General features: G+C 41.3%; 1 long non-coding RNA gene across 2 annotated transcripts; it reads right to left on the reverse strand.

The window, feature by feature from the left end:
• Window positions 1-2,150: 2,150 nt before the first annotated feature.
• On the reverse strand, window positions 2,151-9,890 carry LOC140500377 (uncharacterized). Of its 2 annotated transcripts, none has more exons than XR_011965707.1 (4): window positions 9,804-9,890; window positions 5,443-5,581; window positions 2,913-3,011; window positions 2,151-2,550 (listed from the first exon to the last, which is right to left on the reverse strand). It is a non-coding gene; the product is annotated as an uncharacterized lncRNA (long non-coding RNA). The 2 variants fall into 2 exon arrangements; XR_011965706.1 differs by having other exon boundaries at window positions 5,443-5,724.
• Window positions 9,891-19,003: the final 9,113 nt, after the last annotated feature.

Here is a 19,003-nt window from a genome sequence, read left to right on the forward strand (position 1 = left end):
GTAAGTTCCATTTATTCCTATACTCTCTGATGTTTTCAATAGAAATGGGTGCTGTATTTTGTCAATGGCTTTTTCTGCATCTATTGAAATAATTACATGATTTCTATTGGTTTTATTATTGATATGGTCAATTGTGCTGATAGTTTTCTTAATATTGAATTAGTCTTGCATTCCTGGTATGAATCTCAACTGGTCATAGTGTATGTGATATATTGTGATATATTACTGTAATCTCTTTGTTAGCATTTTAGTTAAATTTTTTGCATCAATATTCATTAGGGAAATTGGTCTATAATTTTCTTTCTCTGTTTCGGCTCTTTCTGGTGTGGCACCCTGGCTTGGGTGTCAGCACTATATAGTGTCGTAAAAGGAATTTGGTAGGACTCCACCTATTTTTCCAAATAGTTTATATAGTATTGGGATTAATTGTTCTTTAAATGTTTGGCAGAATTTGCTTGTGATTACATCTGGTCCTGGGGATTTTTTTCTTAGGAAGTTCATTGATGATTTGTTCGATTTTTTAAAGATTGGGTTAAGTAGTTTATTTCTTCATCTGTTACTCTGGGTAATTTATTTTTTGTAGATATTCATCCATTTCATTTAGATTGTCAAATTTATTGCCACATAATGGAGCAAAATGGATCCTAAAGATTAATAGTTTTTAGAACCAGTTTTTTAGCAAGAAGAGTGGGGAAAGAGAGTTCAGGATTCTTGGGTAGCACCAGCTTCTTAGAAAGAAGAGGCTCAAGCAGATGACCTTTGCAACTAGAATTGTAGCAAGGGACTAAAGCCACAATACTGAGAAGAAAAAAATACTTATATTTTGTCCTCTGCTACCACTGTGAGAAATTTAGTATCTCTGATAAAGACCTCATTTCTCAAATATATAGAACTGGGTCAAATTTATAAAAATACAAGTCATTCCCCAATTGATAAATGGTCAAAGGATAGAAACTGGCAGTTTTCGGATGAAGAAATGAAAGCTATCTATAGTCACATGCAAAAATGCTACAAATCACTATTGGTCAGAGAAATGCAAATTAAAGTAATTCTGAGGTATTACCTCATACCTATCAGAGTGGCTAATATGACAAGAAATGAAAATGTTGGATATTGGAGGGTATGTGGGAAAACAGGGACACTAATGCATTGTTGGTGGAGTTGTGAACTGATCCAACCATTCTGGAAAGCAGTTTGAAACTATGCCCAAACGGCTATAATACTGGGTATATTCTTTGATCTAACAATACTACTGTTAGGTCTATATCATCCAAAAAAAGGGAAAAGATCTATTTGTACAAAAATATTTATAGCAGCTCTTTTTGTGGAATTGGAAATCAAAGAGATGCCCATCAATTGGGGAATGGCTATATAAGCTGTGGTACATGATTGTAATGGAATGTTATTGTGCTATAAGAAATGACAAGTGGATGATTTTAGAAAAACCTGGCAAGACTTACATGAACTGATGCGTAGTGAAGTGAACAGAATCAGTAGAACATCGGTACACAATAACAGCAATATTGTTTGATGAAGGTTTGTAAATGACTTAGCTACTCTCAGCAATACAATGATTCAAGAAAATTCTCAAAGGACTAATGGAGAATCACACTATCTGCCTCCAGAGAAAGAACTGGTATTGACTGAATTCAGACTGAAGCATGCTATTTTTCACTTTCTTTTGTTTTTTCCCTTTTATTTGAGTCTTCTTGTACAAAATAACTAATATGGAAATGTTTTGCATTAAAAAAAAAAACCTATTAATCATGGGTAACCCTAAGGCATGTCTCTGACACTGACTCTTAGGGCTGAGCTCAGGTACTTAGAACAGAAATTGTTTCCAGGAACTCTGGGCACTTAACCATAGCTCAGTAACAAGTCTGAAACCTCTGGGGCTGATGGCAGTATGCTGGTTGGTCAGTTCCTGGGGGGCGAGGGGATGGGAGGGTCTCTGTGCCAATGTGCAGTTGTTTTCTAGGAATCAAAGTGATTGAGTCAACCAATTTAACCTCAATTGATGAGAAACAGAACACCAAACAGAGCATCACCTCCCTCTCAGCTTGGTAAATTGAGCAGGGAACTCCTCTGATTAGCCTTCTAGAACCTGAAAATCCATTTGGAAAACAGAATAGAGACTATTTCACAATATGTTAATTAATTTTACTTTAATGAATCTGAATGCTTTTCAAAATTTTCATCTCAGAAAATTCTCTTTGGAAGGTTGTAGGCAGAAGTGTTACAGCATTGAACAGTGGATGAGCCACATAAAGCTGAGTAGGAGCCCAAAAACAAGAGCTGTATCTCCTGGGCCCCTGGCCCTGGCCTGGTTACACAGGTCAAATTCACAGCATACAATGTCATGGTCCATGAAGTTCCTTTGTCTGAACAGGTAGGTTTTTTTATTAGTCATCTGTGATACGTCACTGACTGTTTCTGAGATGATGGACTCGCCTGTAGCATTGGCTTGTTCCTTTTCAAATGTTTCTCCCTGAAAGTAGTCTTCGCAACTTGTGAAACATGACTTACGAGTTTTGGTATAGTTCGGCATTCCTGGAATAGACACAGAAGAACCATGGCCCACAGAGGAAGGCTCTAGTCCCTATGGGTGACCCTATCTCACAAAGAAAAGGCCCCAGAGTCCCGACCCCATAAGGTTCCTCTGTTCCTGAATTAGTTGCAATTCCTGATTGTTTGGGGCTGGTACCTCCTTCTGTCATCTTCCTAATTTGGAGCAGAGTTGTTCTCCTTATTTTGGGCCTTGCCCTCAGCTAGGATTCTTCCTCATAGAACTCAAAGGCTTTTGTGGCTTAGTGTCTATCTGAGGTACATGAGGATGGGGAATGGGAGAATGAAGGGGAATAGAAATATGGTCAGTGATAAGGCTTCAGCTCAAAGGAAGAGTAGATACTCACTCAATATCTCTGAGACACACACAAGTTCCTCTTCGTCACAGACCTGTTGGATGGTACAACTATGAGTTCTGTTGCAACCATGACATGTCAGCGTCTGGGCTATGGAGAGAATAAAGACAAAAGCAGAAATGTGGGCCTCCCAGCTTTCAATTCTAAATCTACCTGTCTTTCCTGTTCACCTGTTCCCTCTTCTCATTTCTCTTTCAGTTTTCCCATCCTCCCTTGGTTTCTTCACTTCTCTATCTCCTCTATCCCATCTCAAAATCTCTCCCCTTCCTCTCTCTGTCTGCCTTTCTCCCCTCACAGGTGTTTTTCCCCTTTCTTCTTGGTTTTGGTCATCTTGGAGAAAGGATAAGATGGCTTTCTGGGTGCATAGAATGATTGCTTCTGTAGTCTCTGCCCACTATGCCAAAGAAGGAAGAGAAGTGATGGACAAGGAGTTGGAACCCAAGAAGACAAGAAGGAGACAGTGAGTCCTGGACAATCCTTGATGAGTTTCGGTCCCAGGACTGCTGGACTGCCCCAGCAGTGTTGTCTGGAGAAGTGTGGGGAACAGGTGTGGAATCCCAGGACAAGAGAAGAGCAAATACCACCCCTGCAGAAGAGTGGTAAGAAGCTAGTGAGTCTTTTCCAGATGGCCTCAGTAATTATGAAGCTATACTCAGCTCCCTCTGAGTGTAGGGAAAAAAAGGAAAGGGGAATGGAAAGGAAAGGGGAAAGGAAAGGGGAAAGGGGAAAGGAAAGGAAAGGGGAAAGGAAAGGGGAAAGGAAAGGAAAGGAAAGGGGAAAGGAAAGGAAAGGAAAGGAAAGGAAAGGAAAGGAAAGGAAAGGAAAGGAAAGGAAAGGAAAGGAGGGGGGAAAAGATAGAAACAGATAAAAGAAAAATAAGTGGAAACAAACAAACAAACAAAATTCCTAGAGACATGGAAACTACAGCTACAGCTGCCTAAGGAGCCATCATGCTGCTACCCTGTAGGCTCGTGGCTTACACTGACCCTACAGCTGATGATACTTACCTTGTCACCCCAAACAGGGACCATTCACTGCCTCTACTTTTTTGCTATTTCCCACCCCTCCTCACACCCCACTTGTTGATCTCAGTCTGTCAGGTCCACAAGATTCTCCTGACGACAGAGCAGAGCCCAGGAAGTCTAATCTCCAGACCCCAACACTCAACCTGAGCATCCCTCGCCTAGTCAAAGGACCAGACCACCAGAGCCTAATCAAAGGCCTGGGAGGTCTCTGGAACCCTATCAGAGCAGTAGGTACTCCTCTCTGGCTCCCCTTCCTCAGTTAGTGCCTGACCTTAGCATAAGGAGCCAACTCTGCCTTATTGCTCCTCAGCTGACCAAAGCCTCTAGAGCTCCTTGGCTTACCTGGCTCCCACTGAACTGAAATTCAACCCTGCTGCCCAAAGCAGCTCATAGCCAGGAGCTGAGAGCCCCTGACCATGAGCCCTAGCCTTTAGAAAGAAAGCAACATTGGTGGTAGGGGGAGAGGAAGGTGGAGAATAAAGCTCCTCTCTGAAAGCCCAACACCACCCCATGCCTGTTGGACATCTTTGCTGGATGTTGAGACCCTGTTGGGAGCTCCCAACTTTCCTTCTTTCCATTCTGGAAAGCTCCTCCATTCTTTCATCTCTCCCAAAGCTGAAAGAATTCTATTTCTCCTTCCTCCCACCATCCAAACACTGGGAGTGCTCAGTTCTCTTATCCTTCAGCCTGACCAAATCACCCAAATGTCTCACTGTCTGGTAGCAGTTCCATCTCATACCAAGGAAATATTTTTGAGAGTGCCCTTTCCCCCACTTCCATTGCTAAACAAACCAAAAAGAAAAATACAATAAAAAACCCCATCATAAATCAATAAAAGATTTCAATAATCTCCAGAGATGAAAAGATGGAAAAAAATACCAAACAAAAAGAATTAGTTAGATAATAAACATATCAAAAGAATTAAAGGTGGACCTTGATACTGTTAACTCTACCAGTCCCTTCTATTCCCCACCCCTCCCCATCTCAGCTTGGTCTCAATCTCTGTCCTCTCTCTCTCTCCAACACACATACAGAAGAAAAGAAATGAAGGGCCTGTTAGGGAAATTGTAAAATGAAATCCAAGAATTTAAAACAAAAGTTGGAGTAAGATTTGAGTGATGAAATAATAACTATTTCTGTAGCATGAATTCTGACTTTCCCCCTTCTGTATGATCTGGTCTAAACCAGGGAACCTACCCTGGTTCCCTGACTGGTTCCACCTCACTCAGCTCATGTCAATCCTCTCTGTCCCTAAAGACCTTCAGTTCACTTCCCCTCTGCTCATCTCCCTCCTCTTGCCTCCATGTGGATTTGGGCAGTTTCTTGAGCATGACTGCCACACTCACAGCCACTCACACAGGAACCTTCAGAGAACTCCGTTTCCTGCCCACTTCCCTTTTCTCTGTCCCAGGCCTATGCTTTCCATTGGTCTGTCCTCTACCCAGACTCTAGATCGTTTATCTCCCAGTGTCCATTCCCTTCCATCACCTGCTTACCTGGCCAAAAACACACTCCAAAAAACACCAGAATCATTGTAAGCATGATCTTCTTGCAACTGTAGACCATTCTCTTGGGTGATGCAAATCTGGGCATGGTGAAATTCTGTTGGTGGGCAGGGGTCACCTGCTAATGGTCCTACTTTTGACCAGGATACAGATGTATATAACGTTCAGACAAAATTAGCTGGTTCTGGGATAAAGACTAATGCAATGTCATCTTTGACCTCTTAACCAGAGAGGTAAGGATAGATGAGAGTTGGGAGGAGATTCCAGAATTATCTTCAAAACGAAAAATTATACAGGTAGTTTGACCAGCAGAATGGCAAAATAACGACTTTCTCCAAATCTCTTCAATTTTCCCCCTAAACTCTACCCCCAAAAGGAATTATATGCCTGATACAGAGGAAGAGAAAGGAATAACATGAAGAAAAGGAAGAGGGGGAAGAGGAGGAGAAGAAAAAGAAGATGACAGTAGAGTCCGTGACAAGGTAAAATCTTTTATGAATTAACAGTAGAGAATTTTAGCACTTAGAATACTCACTTCCCCACTAGTCACCACGTATATGTCTATGGCAGGAACACAAGCAAATTTACAAGCTATCCAATTTGGGATCCTCCATTGCCACAGAGGCTGCCAAAATATCACTCCAGGTACCTCATTCTCTAAGAAGTTACAGATGCTGAGTGTGTCAAGTAAATAATAATAAAATTCAATTGAAGTAATTAAAGTTCTAGAATCTTCAAGAGAAATAAAGAAAGAAAACAAAGAAATATAAGGGGAATAGCACTTCTGGTCCTTATATTGTATTATAAAACAATAGCCATCAAAACATTTTGGCACTGGTTAAAAAATAGAGTTTATCAGTGGAACAGACTAGCTAAGGAAGAATCAGAAAAAAAATTGAACTCAATAATGGAGCATTTCAGCACAGGGAAAAGGCTGTAAAAAGTGGTTCCAGACCCATACTGAGCCACCATGATCTTGTGCACGGTGTGGGAATAGGCGCCAACTAGAGATTTTATTATCTACTACCCATTTCCATGCCACAGGTCCAGGGAAGATTGAGGAAGGCTAAGGATGGGTTGAAGTACCTAAATTTGGGAGAGAAGAGGAAAGTCAGAAACAAGCAACTGCAATGTCATTCAAATTCCAGTTGCAGAGTGGGATCTTAGTTCCAGCTTCTAGGAAAGACTGATGCCTGCAGAGCAAAAATTAGGACAGGAATTCCAGAACAAAGTGGAACGTACAGTTGTCACTCTGAATCAGAAGAATTTCCCAAGTGGATGGTAGAGGCTGAGTCTATTAGCAGTCTATCTTGCTCAGACCCAAACCCAGGTCAGGAACTTGCAGAAGGCAGTTCAGGGTGAGCAGGGATCAGCCTTTGCCATGGATTAGCAGCGAGCACTGAGACCTTGCAAAGTTCCCTAGCCTGAGTTGTCTCTGATATCCTGGGACAATACAACATAATACTCACAAGAAAGAAAGATTAGGAATAGCCCAGACATTCCTCCCAGAAGTGTGAAGAGCCCAACTCAAGTATGAAGTCAGGAAATAGACTGGAAGAATAAGCCAGCAAACAAACAAGAACCTTACCATAAAAAGCTATCATGGTTACCAGGACACTAAAGACATAAACCTGGAAGCTGAGAATGACTCCAAAATATCTAACAAAGCTTCAAAGAAAACGTTTGGGCAAAAATTCAACTGGAATTCCTGGAACAGATGGCTAAATGATGGCTAAAAAGAAAGCTATTTTTTAAAAAAAAAATTAATGATTTCATTACATTATTATACTTAATTCATATAATATTATATTATAATGATTTCATTCAGAGTACTAGAGAAAAAATTCAAAAAGAAATGAAAGCTATAGAAGAATTAATCAGAAAGGGAATTAATAGCTTAGCTCAAGAGGTAAACCTTGCATAAACTCCTTAAAAATTAGAATAGAGCAAATAGAAGTCAATGATTCCATGAAACAACAAGAAATATTAAAATAAAATAAAAAATAGAAAAAAGTAGAAAAATACAAAGGATCTCATAGCAAAAACAACTTATATGGAAAACAAATAGAGGGGAAAAAAATTTAAGAATCACTGGGTTACCTGAATGTGAAAACAAACAAAAAAACCTTGCCAACATATTTCAAGAAATATGTCCAGATCTCTTAGAATCCAAAAGGCAAAGTAGAAATGGAAAAAGTCTACTTGTCACTCCTCCAGAAAGAAACTCCTAAATGAAATGCCTAGGAACATCATAGCCAAAATACAGAGCTTCCAAGTCAAAGAAAAAATACTGTACGTAGTCATACAGAAAGAATTCAACTAATACTGTCAGAATCATACATGATTTAGCAGTCACCACCTTAAAGGCACAGAGAACTTAGAATATGATATTACAGAAGGCAATAAATATAGGATTATAGCCAAGAATAACTTACCCAGCAAAACTGAGTATATAATGCTATAGAAGGAAGAATGAGCCTTTAATGAAATAAGACTTCTAAGCATTCTGATGAAAAAACTATAGCTGTGCAGAAACTTGGAAGTTTTCAAACACAGAAGTTAAGAAAAACTTAAAAAGGTAAATATGAAGGAAAAATCACAAGGGACTAGATCAGGATAAAGTGCTTCAGTTCAAATATTGAGAGATGTTTGTCCCCTTTGAATACGTATGTGTTCCCTTTTAACACTATTATCATCAGATTTATAGATAGAGTCTAATTAGACAAGGTTTGGAAGTGGTTTTGCTGTGTTTTGATGACCTTAAGGAAAGTATGGAAAGAGATGGGAAGAGGGATGCACTCAGGTGGAAGGGAAAGGAAGGTTAGGGAAAATTATCTCACATAATCATGGTTTGTGAGCAGACATACAGATAAACAAGGAGGAGGGAGGGGGGTAGGGAAATGGCATGGGAATCATACTGTCATCAGAACTGGTCATAGGAAGGAAGAATACATACACACACACAGAGGTTGGGTACAGAAACATATTTTATTCAACAGGGAAATAGGAAGGAAAGAAGAGAAGGGAAAATTAGAGGGAAGGTATATTAAGGGAGAGACTTGTTCTAAGTAAAAAAAAAAAAAACTCTAAGGATGTACATACAGTCCTCAGAGCTGGGCTGCACCTCAGTGCCTTCTGCCATCCAAGAAGATTTGACTGAGTTGACCATGACCACCCAGCTGTCTACCCTTGGATAAACTACTTGAGATCATTGGATTGAATTGAGAGGGACCTTACTGACCATTATGTTCAGCCCTAACCCTTTACAGAGGGGATAACCTGAGCCCAGAAATATGACACACCTTAACCAGACTTACAGGTGGAACACTGACCTCTTTGGGTTTCAGATTCTATGGCTTGTGGTTTCTTTATCTAGGTCATAATTAGTTTGAATGCATCTAGATTCTGGTTAGTCTGAATGGTGAATCCTGAATTATTTGAATTCACACTGCAATCATCCCATTTTACATGACTATCATTTCAAATAGGGTGAATTCAGATAGACGGGATCACTGCCGAGGATTCATTTAGTCATATACGCTGAGAAACAGCTGTAATGAATCTCCTAAAGTATTCACATTATTCCAAGTCAAGTGGCTTATTTCCATTGGGCTTGAACCAAGGTATTCCATCAAAAACCATTCATTAAGTGTTTCAAGTACTGGTGATGACAAAAAAAGGCAAAAGCTAGTGCCTGACCTCAGGGAGCTCCCAATCTAATTATTTTATATTATTATAACTTCAAATGGTACACATTCAAATACAGAGGGCTGCTTCGCACGCCTTGGGACTTGGCTGTGAAAGAAAAGACCACGTCTCAGGTTGCTGCTGTTAGGCTCTACCCCTGTCTTTGAGGACCATTCTACCCTGCCGCCCCCTGCTGTGCCACAGCTGGGGGTCTGGGGGGCGTGCGTGAGTCGGTCCAGCCTTCTTGGATGGCAGGCTGGTCCCTCCTCCGTCCGGCCCCTCCCACCCCTGATGCGGCATGTCACAACCTTCTACTCTTGAGGTCCAGCTCCAGGTGTGCGTTCTGAGGTCCTCCCCAGCCCGGGCAGTCTGAGTTCTAACGTTCTATACGAGGTCTCCGGTCAGCCCTGACCTCCCGGGTTCTAGGCTCCCCCCCAAGCCCGTCGGGGCATCCTCGGCTCTTAGCCATCCACGTTCCGGGGCCCCCAGCCCCGCCCTTGCGTGGCCTGTGGTCCCAGGTCTTTGTAGCGATCAACGGTCAAGGGCCGGACTGTAGCCCCCCTAGCCCTGACCTAACCTCCTGCGGGGGTCATGGTCCCCCCTGGCGCTGAGCACTCCGCTCCCTCTCCTCCCTCCCCACTCGCCCAGACCCCAGGTAGACCCACCTGTCTGGGAAAGCCTGGGATGGGAGAGATGCCCACCCTCTGCCTCTAGGGGGCGGTAGAGAGCCGCAGCGGCCTCAGGAAGCGCAGCGCGCCCCCTCCCGCCCCCACAGGGAAAGGCAGCCAGCGGGGAGGGAGAGACGGCCCCACCCCCGCCCCGCCCCCTCCTGTGTCCTTCCTAGGGAGCAGCTGGAATAAGGTTGAAAGTGGCAGGGTCTGGCTTTGAATCCGTCCTTGGGAAAGTTTGTTCCCCCCTCCAAGCTTTTGCTGCTTCGTTCCCAGAATCAGGGAGTTGGCTTACATGATCTCTACAGTCCTTTCGGGCTCTGGATCTAGCATCCTGAGCCTTGAACGTGGTGTAGCTAGGACCAGGAGATCTTGGGGGGGCGGGGGGGGGGGAGGGAGGAGGGGAAGGGCCCTGGCCATGGAAGCCTGAGCTAGCCCCCGGAGGTAGTGAGGTCCCTGTCCTTGGAGGTAGTTGAGGCAGGGCCTGATGGCCACTTCTTGGATATGCTGTACAGAAGGGAATCCACTCACGTAGAAGCTGAGCTGACCGTCTCCTAAAGTCCCAGGTGGCAGAAGACATAATACTAATAATGTTACTAACAGTAGTAATGGCTAGAATTTATAGGGCCCCTGCTTCCCTTCAGTCACCTCTGACGCTGTGACCCCATCTGGGATTTTGTTGGCACAGATACTGGAGTGGTTGGCCATGTCCTTCTCCAGCTCATTTTGCAGGTGAGGAAACTGACGCAAACAGGTGGCTTACCCAGACTCACACAGCTACTAAGTATCTGAAGCCCCAGGCTCACACAGCTATTAAGTATCTGAAGCCCCATTTGAACTCAGCTCTTCCTAACTCCTGGCCCAGTACTCTATCTAGCGGCCAGATGTGGCACTTACAATAGAGAGAAGGACCGCAAGCATGTATTCATTGGGGACTTACCAGATGTTATTCTGTCTTTCAGTTCTATCCGACTCCTCAGGATCTCATGGACTGCGGCACACCAGTACTGTCCGTGGAGTTTTCTTGGCAAAGATACTGGAGAGGTTTTCCATTTCCTTCTCCAGTGGATGAAATCAAACAGTGATTTGTCCAAGGTCACACAGTGAGTGAGTGTCTGAGGCCATATTGGAACACTCCAGTCCCAGCACTCTATACACTGAGCCACCTTGCTGCCTCCAATAATAATAGAGAGCATTTACATGACACATAATTAACAATAATAGCTAGCATTTGTATAGCACTTCCTAGCTACCAGGCATGGTGCTAAGCACTTCACAGTCATATTTGGTCTTCACAACAATCTTGTGAAGTAGGGTTAGGGTTATTATTATCGTTTCCATTTTACAATGGAAGAAACTGAGGCAATCAGAGGTAGCTTGTCCAAGATCACACATTTAACAAGTCTCTTGGGTCAGATTTAAATTCAGGTCTATCCATTGTACCACTCAAGTGCCTCAGGTAACAAAGCTGAGATGGAATGATGTGCTTGCCCTCATGGAAATCGCATAGAATTCAATCAGTAAGAAATGACCATCTTTTGTCTGTCTCCACCAGATTCTGTTTGAAGACAGGAATAACTTAAGCCAGTCAAGTATTCATCCAGATGCCCGACGTGGTGGTAGATGTTGGGGATGTGAAGAAAGAAAAAAATTCATTTCCTGCTCTGTAAGAGTTCACAGTTGAATGGAAGAGACAACATGCTAACCACTATGGACAAGTAAGAAATATGCAGGATGAACTGGAGATTATAAACAGAGGATGGGTATTAGCATTAAGGGGTCTCTCTGTATCAGGAAGTACAGAAAGGAGATTGCTCTCCATAACTAACAGAAGTGGCTTCATATAATGGATAGACAAATAGTGACCCTATAATGGTTTGGGGCTGGTCTAATCCATGGATTTGCCCTAATTCTGAACCCCTTTTATATTAAGTGACTGATGGTGGATTATTCAAAATTGCTGGAAAAATTACTAATGAGATTTAGAGATGAAAGGGACCTTAGTACCACCTAGTCTACCACATCTCCCACTTTTCTGTGGAGTAAACTGAGATCCCTAGAAGAGATGTATCAGTGCCAAGATTCCATCTCAAGTCTTCTCATCCCAAATTACATGGGCTTTCCACTGGATCCCTTTGCTTTCCCCCTTGAGGCCTCAGTTATCATTTCCGTAAACAGAGATAAGTATCCTTGCAAATATCACTTCACAGAGTTGTTGGGCATTTAAATGGCTCACTTTTTTTCATCCACATAGTTTTAGGGTTGGAAGGAAAACTTAGGGATCATTTAGTTCAAACCCGTCATTCTACAGAGGAGGAAACCGAGGCCCAGAGAAATTTGTGACTTGTTCTGGGTCACATAGGCTTTGAGTGGCAGATCTGACATTGGACTCCATGTCTTCTAATTTCAAATCCAGCTGTATGAATGGGCACATTAATTGTCTTTGATAGGGTCTACTTTTTTAACTGTTGCCTCAGATAATATACTTCTTAAAGGGAGGTAATTGAATAGATGGGCTTCTGAGATGGCACATCCCTCGATCTCCCCTCTTGGCCTTCCTACAAGAAGTAATCTTTCTGACATCCAGAGAAAGATGTGAGAGGTCAGTTGCCAGGCTTAGAAACTCACATTTAAGAACTCTAATTCTAGGAATAAAAAACATAAATTCAGATACAATGAGTATGGATAATTATCAAGGCAAATTAGATAATGGAAGGGGCAGGGATTTCACTTTACAGGTATCTATCAATCAATAAGCATTTATTAAGCACCTATTATGTGTCAGGTAATGCTAGGTGATGGAGGCATCACTGACAATGGTTAGGATAAGACTCAGAACTAGAAGATGATAGGGTGAAAAAAAGTTCAGAGATAAGAAGGGAGTTGTAACATCATAGTCAGTCAACAAGCAATGCCTGCTATGTGTCAAATACCATGCTAAGTGCTGGGGAGACAAAGAAAGGCAAAAATAGTCTCTACAAAGGAAAAACGTATATCTGGGTGAGGAAATTTCGGAACCAGAAGTGTGGGGTATAGGGAGGCAAGGGAGGGGTGTGTTAGATATGACTGGAGATTTTTGTTGCTAGCTGATGTGAATAATAAAGAGAAGAATACAGACCAGAGACAGAGGGATGGCCCTGCTTGTGCCATTTATGATTTGGGTTTTGCCCTAGCTTTATATCCTGACAATTAAAGCAATATTTATGAGGCTCTTTGCCCCAATTTCCAAAATATTTGCTTTCAGTTATTTGGGGACAGACTCTCTGAAATGGGTTTTAGGATGCAGACACTCACTCAGAGATTTAATAGGAGTTTAAAAGAATTTTCTAACCCCAAGTTAATATTAAACCTTTAATGATTTCTCTTTGGTTTGCTTTTGGATCTATGGGATAGATAATTCAGTGATTTTCTAGTTCACCTACCTTAAAACCCACATTTAACCATCTTTTCCATGGATATAGCATGAGGATCTGTTATTACTTCTGTATTTCTCTTGGATATCAACTCTATCTTAGCAATTTTGGTTTGTTTGTTACTTTTTCTAATTCAAAGATCATCCTTCTTGGCAGAGAAAACAGAAGGAAAGTAAATTGGCCAATGATGCTCTCCATTATTGGCCATTACTGCCCCATCCATGATGACTAGACATCCTAGCTCTTATTGCATTCTGTTCTTTTCCCTGTACAATTAAATGAAATTTGTTGTTGTCCTTAGCTTTCCCAACCAGCCTCAACTTTTCCCAAGATTTAGCACTCCTGACAGTATTCTTAGAGGAGCGTGCTGAGTCTCTGTTTTGAATCAGTCTGGAGTATGGAATTGTTGTTGTGTTCTTTTTCAGTTCTGTCCTACTATTTGTAACCCAATTTGGGGTTTTAATGGCTGAGATAATGGGGTGCTTTGTCATTTTTTTCTCCAGCTCATTTTGCAGATGATAAAACTGAGGCAAACAGGATTTAGTTACTTGCCCAGTGTCACACAGCTCATAAGTGTCTGATGCCAGATTTGAACTCATGAAGATGAGTTGTTCCAGTTCCAGGCAAAAGATATACAGGTTCTAATTTAATATCTAAAATTTACTAGCTTTGTGACCTTTAATTTTCTGAGTCTCAGTTTCCTCTCTATAAAATGGAAATGATTATAACACCAATCTTTCAGGTTATTGTAGAGATCAAATGAAATGATAGCTGTAAAACCTTAAAGAAAAATTTGAATTGCAGATATTTTTATTATCCTCAGAACCATAGAATTTTAGAGGTCATAGTAAAATCCTTTCTGTCAAATTTAAAAAAACTTTTTTTTTTTTTTACCAGCCCTGGTTAGAGGCACTCCATTCTGACATTACTTTGTATAAAGCTATGGTTTGGAAATACAAAATTCCCTTTCTCTAACACCATCTTATTAACTAGCTAGTCATTTCCCAAATTTGGGTTTCTCTTTTAAATCACTTCTCTTTGATGATCAGTCCTAATTCTTCTCTTTAAGCTTCAGCCTCTCCCTACCAAATGGACACTAAAAATATTACATTCCTTTCCTCATAAGGGGTATATTGAAACTTGAATAAGATAGAGTTATAGAATCTTAGAGTTGGAAGAGATCTCAGAACAGTGACACATGACCTAACTTCCTCAACTTGAGAAGAGACCTATCAAAGCATTTTAAAGCATCACTTTATTTCATCATCCTAACCCACTATAGGGAGATAGGATCAGTGTTCTAAAATCTCACTTCCCTAAAACTATCTCTAGGAAGGCCTCTTCCCTTTTCAGATCCCTCTTTTAAAAAATTAAATTTTATTTTATTTTTATATCTACATTCCCTCCATTCTACCTCCTTTTCCCAACTGCTCTAAGAAAATGAGAAAAGCAAAATCCCTATTACAATTGTGTATAGTCAAGGCAAAAAGAATTCCCTCATTGGTCATGTCTACAAATACACACCTTTATCCTCAGTTTCTAAGAGTGGATGCCTCTGATTTTTTCATGTTCTCCAGCCCATGCTTATGCCCTCTGACATCCATGTTTACCCCCTACAAAGCATTAGAGTATTTATTAAGATAGGCCCTGTGCTAAGTGCTAAGGATACAAACAAACGAACAAAAAGAGATAGTCTCTGTCCTCAAGGAGTTTATATTCTAATGGGAATAAAGGAGAAGGAGAAGGAATGGAATGGGGAAGTCTGAAGAGTCCCATGGAAAAGCAGTGAGTGTGGCTGCCTTGGGTTCTAGGATGAATTCACCAACTGGAGAAGAGGAGGAGGTGCAAGAATGGGAAGAAGAGGAATCTTCTATTAATATATCTTCTTTCCCTTTCTTCCTTCTTCCACTCCCAGGAACTGAAGGCAGTATCCAGCCCTCTTCCTTCCAGGATTTTATCTGAGGTATGAAAACTTTCACTTCTCATGCCTAAAGATCATCCCAATTGTCTATAGAGTACTGCAACCTAATTTTTTCTCCCAAAAAAGTTTTTCAAATCCTGGTCTTCTCTCAAGGCCATAACAAAGATCATGTTGACACCCTTTTGTCCTTAATGCAATAAAAGCGTCATACCCTATCCTGAAGGACAGATCTAAGGGAACAGGAAAACTCGTATGATTTATGATTTAGGCACTGGGCATAGTTATTTTTGGCCGCTGGGGTAGTATAATCTTCTGAGTGAGCTGGGTCAGCATTCACTTCAAGGCAGATTTTGTTTATCATTTCAGCAAACTATATAGCATTATAAATTGTCCCTAAGCCCATGCAGGCTCCTTTTCATCCCTTTCTCATCCCAATCTTTTTTTGAGTCAATTAGTCCCTGATCAGATCTAGTTTCTTCTCAGGAATCTCAAAGCTCAAATGGCTTTGCCAGGAGGAAGTTTCTAACCAGTCCCTACATACTCTCATCTCTGATCCTTGGCATTAAACTTCCCTGGAAAAATAATTTGCTGCTTATCTATTGCTTTATTGGTGATGCTTCCCAATGTGCTCAACAAAACCTAAGATACTGTAATTCTATCACAATAATCAATCAATCAACCAATTAACAACCATTTATTAAACCTGTACTTTGTGCCAGGCATTACACCAAGCACTAATGACACAAAGAGAGGTAAAACCAGCCCCTAACCTCAAATAACATACATTCTAATTGGGATGACAGGATGGGGGTGAGGGAATGGACCTATGATTTCATTGGTATAGGGAAATCCTAGATGGGTTATGGTTGTGGTTTGTTCTTTGTTCTCATAGAGGACCATGACATCAGGAACATGATGACATGACTTGCAGTTGACTTTGATTTGAGTGAGGGAGGACTGTGCAAGGTCACCAGTCTCATTTTCTCCTCCAAAGTCATCTGGTGCCAGTGGCCAGATATTCATCAGAACTGGAAATGGCCCAGGATGCAGTGGGAGACCTTGGTCCCTTTAAGCCAAGGTCTTTTTAAGTTCTCATTTTGAGTGAGGCAACACCCATTCAGTGAACAGGCCTCTTTAAGAAGTGAGTCAAGGGATGCACCCTTTAACAAAAAAAGAAAAAATCAAACTGAGAAGGGAAGACCCTCAGGGTTGCTGGCCAAAAGAGAAATAGTTACTAAATTTTCATTCACTCTGAGCCAGGAGGGACCAAAAAATAGCCATTCATTGGTGCTTGGGCAAGGATGTATTGTCCAATCCATGAAATCCAGAATGAATTGGGTTTAAGGTGGATACCTTGCCAGTCCTAGAGCTGTCTAGGACACTGAGAGATTTGCACAGGGCCATATCTGTGTCTTAATTCCTGAAAATTCATTTTACTTCTAGACATAATGTTTTCACATTTCTGTAGAAAACTTAAGAAATGCTGCATTATCTTCAATGTTTTGGTTCTGGGGCAGGGGGTATCTTTTCCCCACATATGTTTTACACCTAATCAACTTGCAATGACAAAATTGCTAAAGCAATTGACAACAGGTGTTTATTTGAAACCAGATTTTCTTGGCTGTGAGCTCAGCTTGCTGTCTACTATACCATACTGTTTTTCTAACTGGGGAGATAATGTTAGCAAATCAGTATGTACAACATACCCATAGAGTAGACAGAAGATCCCCTTAGAGGAATGATGGAGCTGATAGGGGACATAATATGAAATACCCCCTTCAGATGGAAGCATTTGAAGGCATCCAGAGAATCAAGGATGAGGGGGTGAAGAAGTAGAGCATTTCAGATATGAAGGACAGCCATTGCAAATTCATGGAGATGTCAGATAAAGGCAAAGTCATGGAGATGGTAGATGAAGTCAAGGTCGTATAGATGGTGGATGAAGTCAAAGTTATGGAGGTGGTGGATGAAGTGCTGCATGTAAGGAAAATCAACTATTACAGTCTGTCTAGAATCTAGCCCCTAGATCATAGAATTTGTGGAGGAGAATAAAATATGTGAAGGCTGGAAAGGTAGGAAGAGGACCAAGTTGTGAGGAGTTTTAAATTCCAAACTAAGGACTACAGTTTGTTCCTGGAGATAACAGGGAGCCATTGGAGTTTAATGAGTAGTTTTGACATGGTCAGACCCACACTTTACAAAAATTCCTTTGGCAGCCGTGTGGAAGATGGGTTGGAGCAGGGAGAAACCTGGGGCAGGAAGATCAATTAGGAGGTTAATTGCAATAGTCCATGTGAGAGGTGATAAGTGTCCTGAACTGGATTCCACGGATCTTGGTTTGCTATTTGAAAATGTTTTTGATAAATGAGTGGCCAACAGAGCCTCCAAAAAATGTATCTTCTTCTAGATTCTCCAATAATTTGTCAGCAGTGGTTCACAGAAAGGAGCTAGAGTTTATTTTCAGTCCAAAATGATGAGAGAAAACACTAAATTTAATTTGGCAGCAGGTTGTGTAAGCAGTGCGTGCAGAATGTCATCTGAACCTTGAATGACCATGGCTAAAGGTCAGAAGGACCCAAAAAAAGACAAAAGATAAAAAGAACAGGACTAAGCAGTTAGCAGAAATGCACAAAGGGAATGTGAGATCCTTACTGCCTATCCTGGGGACCTTCCCAAGAGAAAAAGAAAAGTCTCATACTGCAGTTTTTTCCCCCCTGAATTCCCAAATTTCCACCTGGTTATCTTGATTCCAGAAAATTCATTTCATTTTCAGACAGTGTGTTTTTACCTTTCTGTAGAAACCTTAGCTACTTTATTTTCAATGTTTTGGTTTTGGGGTGAGAGTGTGTCTTTTCCCCACATGTATTTTACACTTGATTAATTTGCAATGACCAGATGGCTGAAGCAGCTGACAATAGGCATTTAGTGTTTGTCCAGGAAATTAATTCTGTTTCTGTGGGTGTCAAAATCATCCTTTATGATGTACTGAGGAAGCAAAAGAACATTTATTAAATTCCTATTATATGTGTGTGGGCAACTGGATTTTAAAGTGGTTAGAGGGTTGGGCCTGAAGTCAACTCTGGCTGCAGACACTTACCAGCTATGTGACCTTAGGCAAGTCACTTAACCCCATTTACCTCAGTTTTCTCATCTGTAAAATGAGCTGGAAAAGGAAATGGCAAACCAGTACTGCATCTTTGCCCAGAAAACCCCAAATGGGGCCATGAAGAGTTGGACATGGTGGAAAACGAGTAAGCACCAACAACATGCATGTTCCCTATACTGTGCTAATTATTGAGGATACAAAAAAAAAAAGTCTCTTCTCTCAATAAGTCTGTTCTCTAAGAGGGGAGACAACACGCAAAATCTATGTACAAATACAAGACAGATAAGATAAATCTAGAATGTTTAAAGACTATGAAAACCTTCTTGCAGAAGAAGGGATTTTAGCAAATACCTGAAGAAAGCCAGGAAAGCCAGGAGGTGGGGATGAGGAGTGAGAGCGTTCTAGGCAGGGTGACAGCCTTCAAAAATGTTCAGAATTAGGAGATGGAGTGTTTGGTAGGAGAAACAACAAGGACGCTAGTATCACTAGGTGGCTGGGTACACAGAGGTGTGAGGGGAAGGTAAGAAGGGTCCAGGTTATGGGGTACTTTAAAATCCAAACAGCAGATTTTGTATTTGATCTTAGTGGTAATAGAAAACTAGCAGAGTTTACTGAGTACATGGTCAAATCTATGCTTTAGGAAGATCACTTTGGCAGCTGAGTGGAGGGATATTTGAAGCAGAGAAAATAACCAAAAGCCTATTGTGATAGTACAGGCAAGAGATGATGGGAAAATTTAAAAAGGATGATAGTTTGA

This window comes from Notamacropus eugenii, chromosome 4, assembly GCF_028372415.1.
Source record: "Notamacropus eugenii isolate mMacEug1 chromosome 4, mMacEug1.pri_v2, whole genome shotgun sequence".
In the NCBI taxonomy this organism is placed as follows: domain Eukaryota; kingdom Metazoa; phylum Chordata; class Mammalia; order Diprotodontia; family Macropodidae; genus Notamacropus; species Notamacropus eugenii.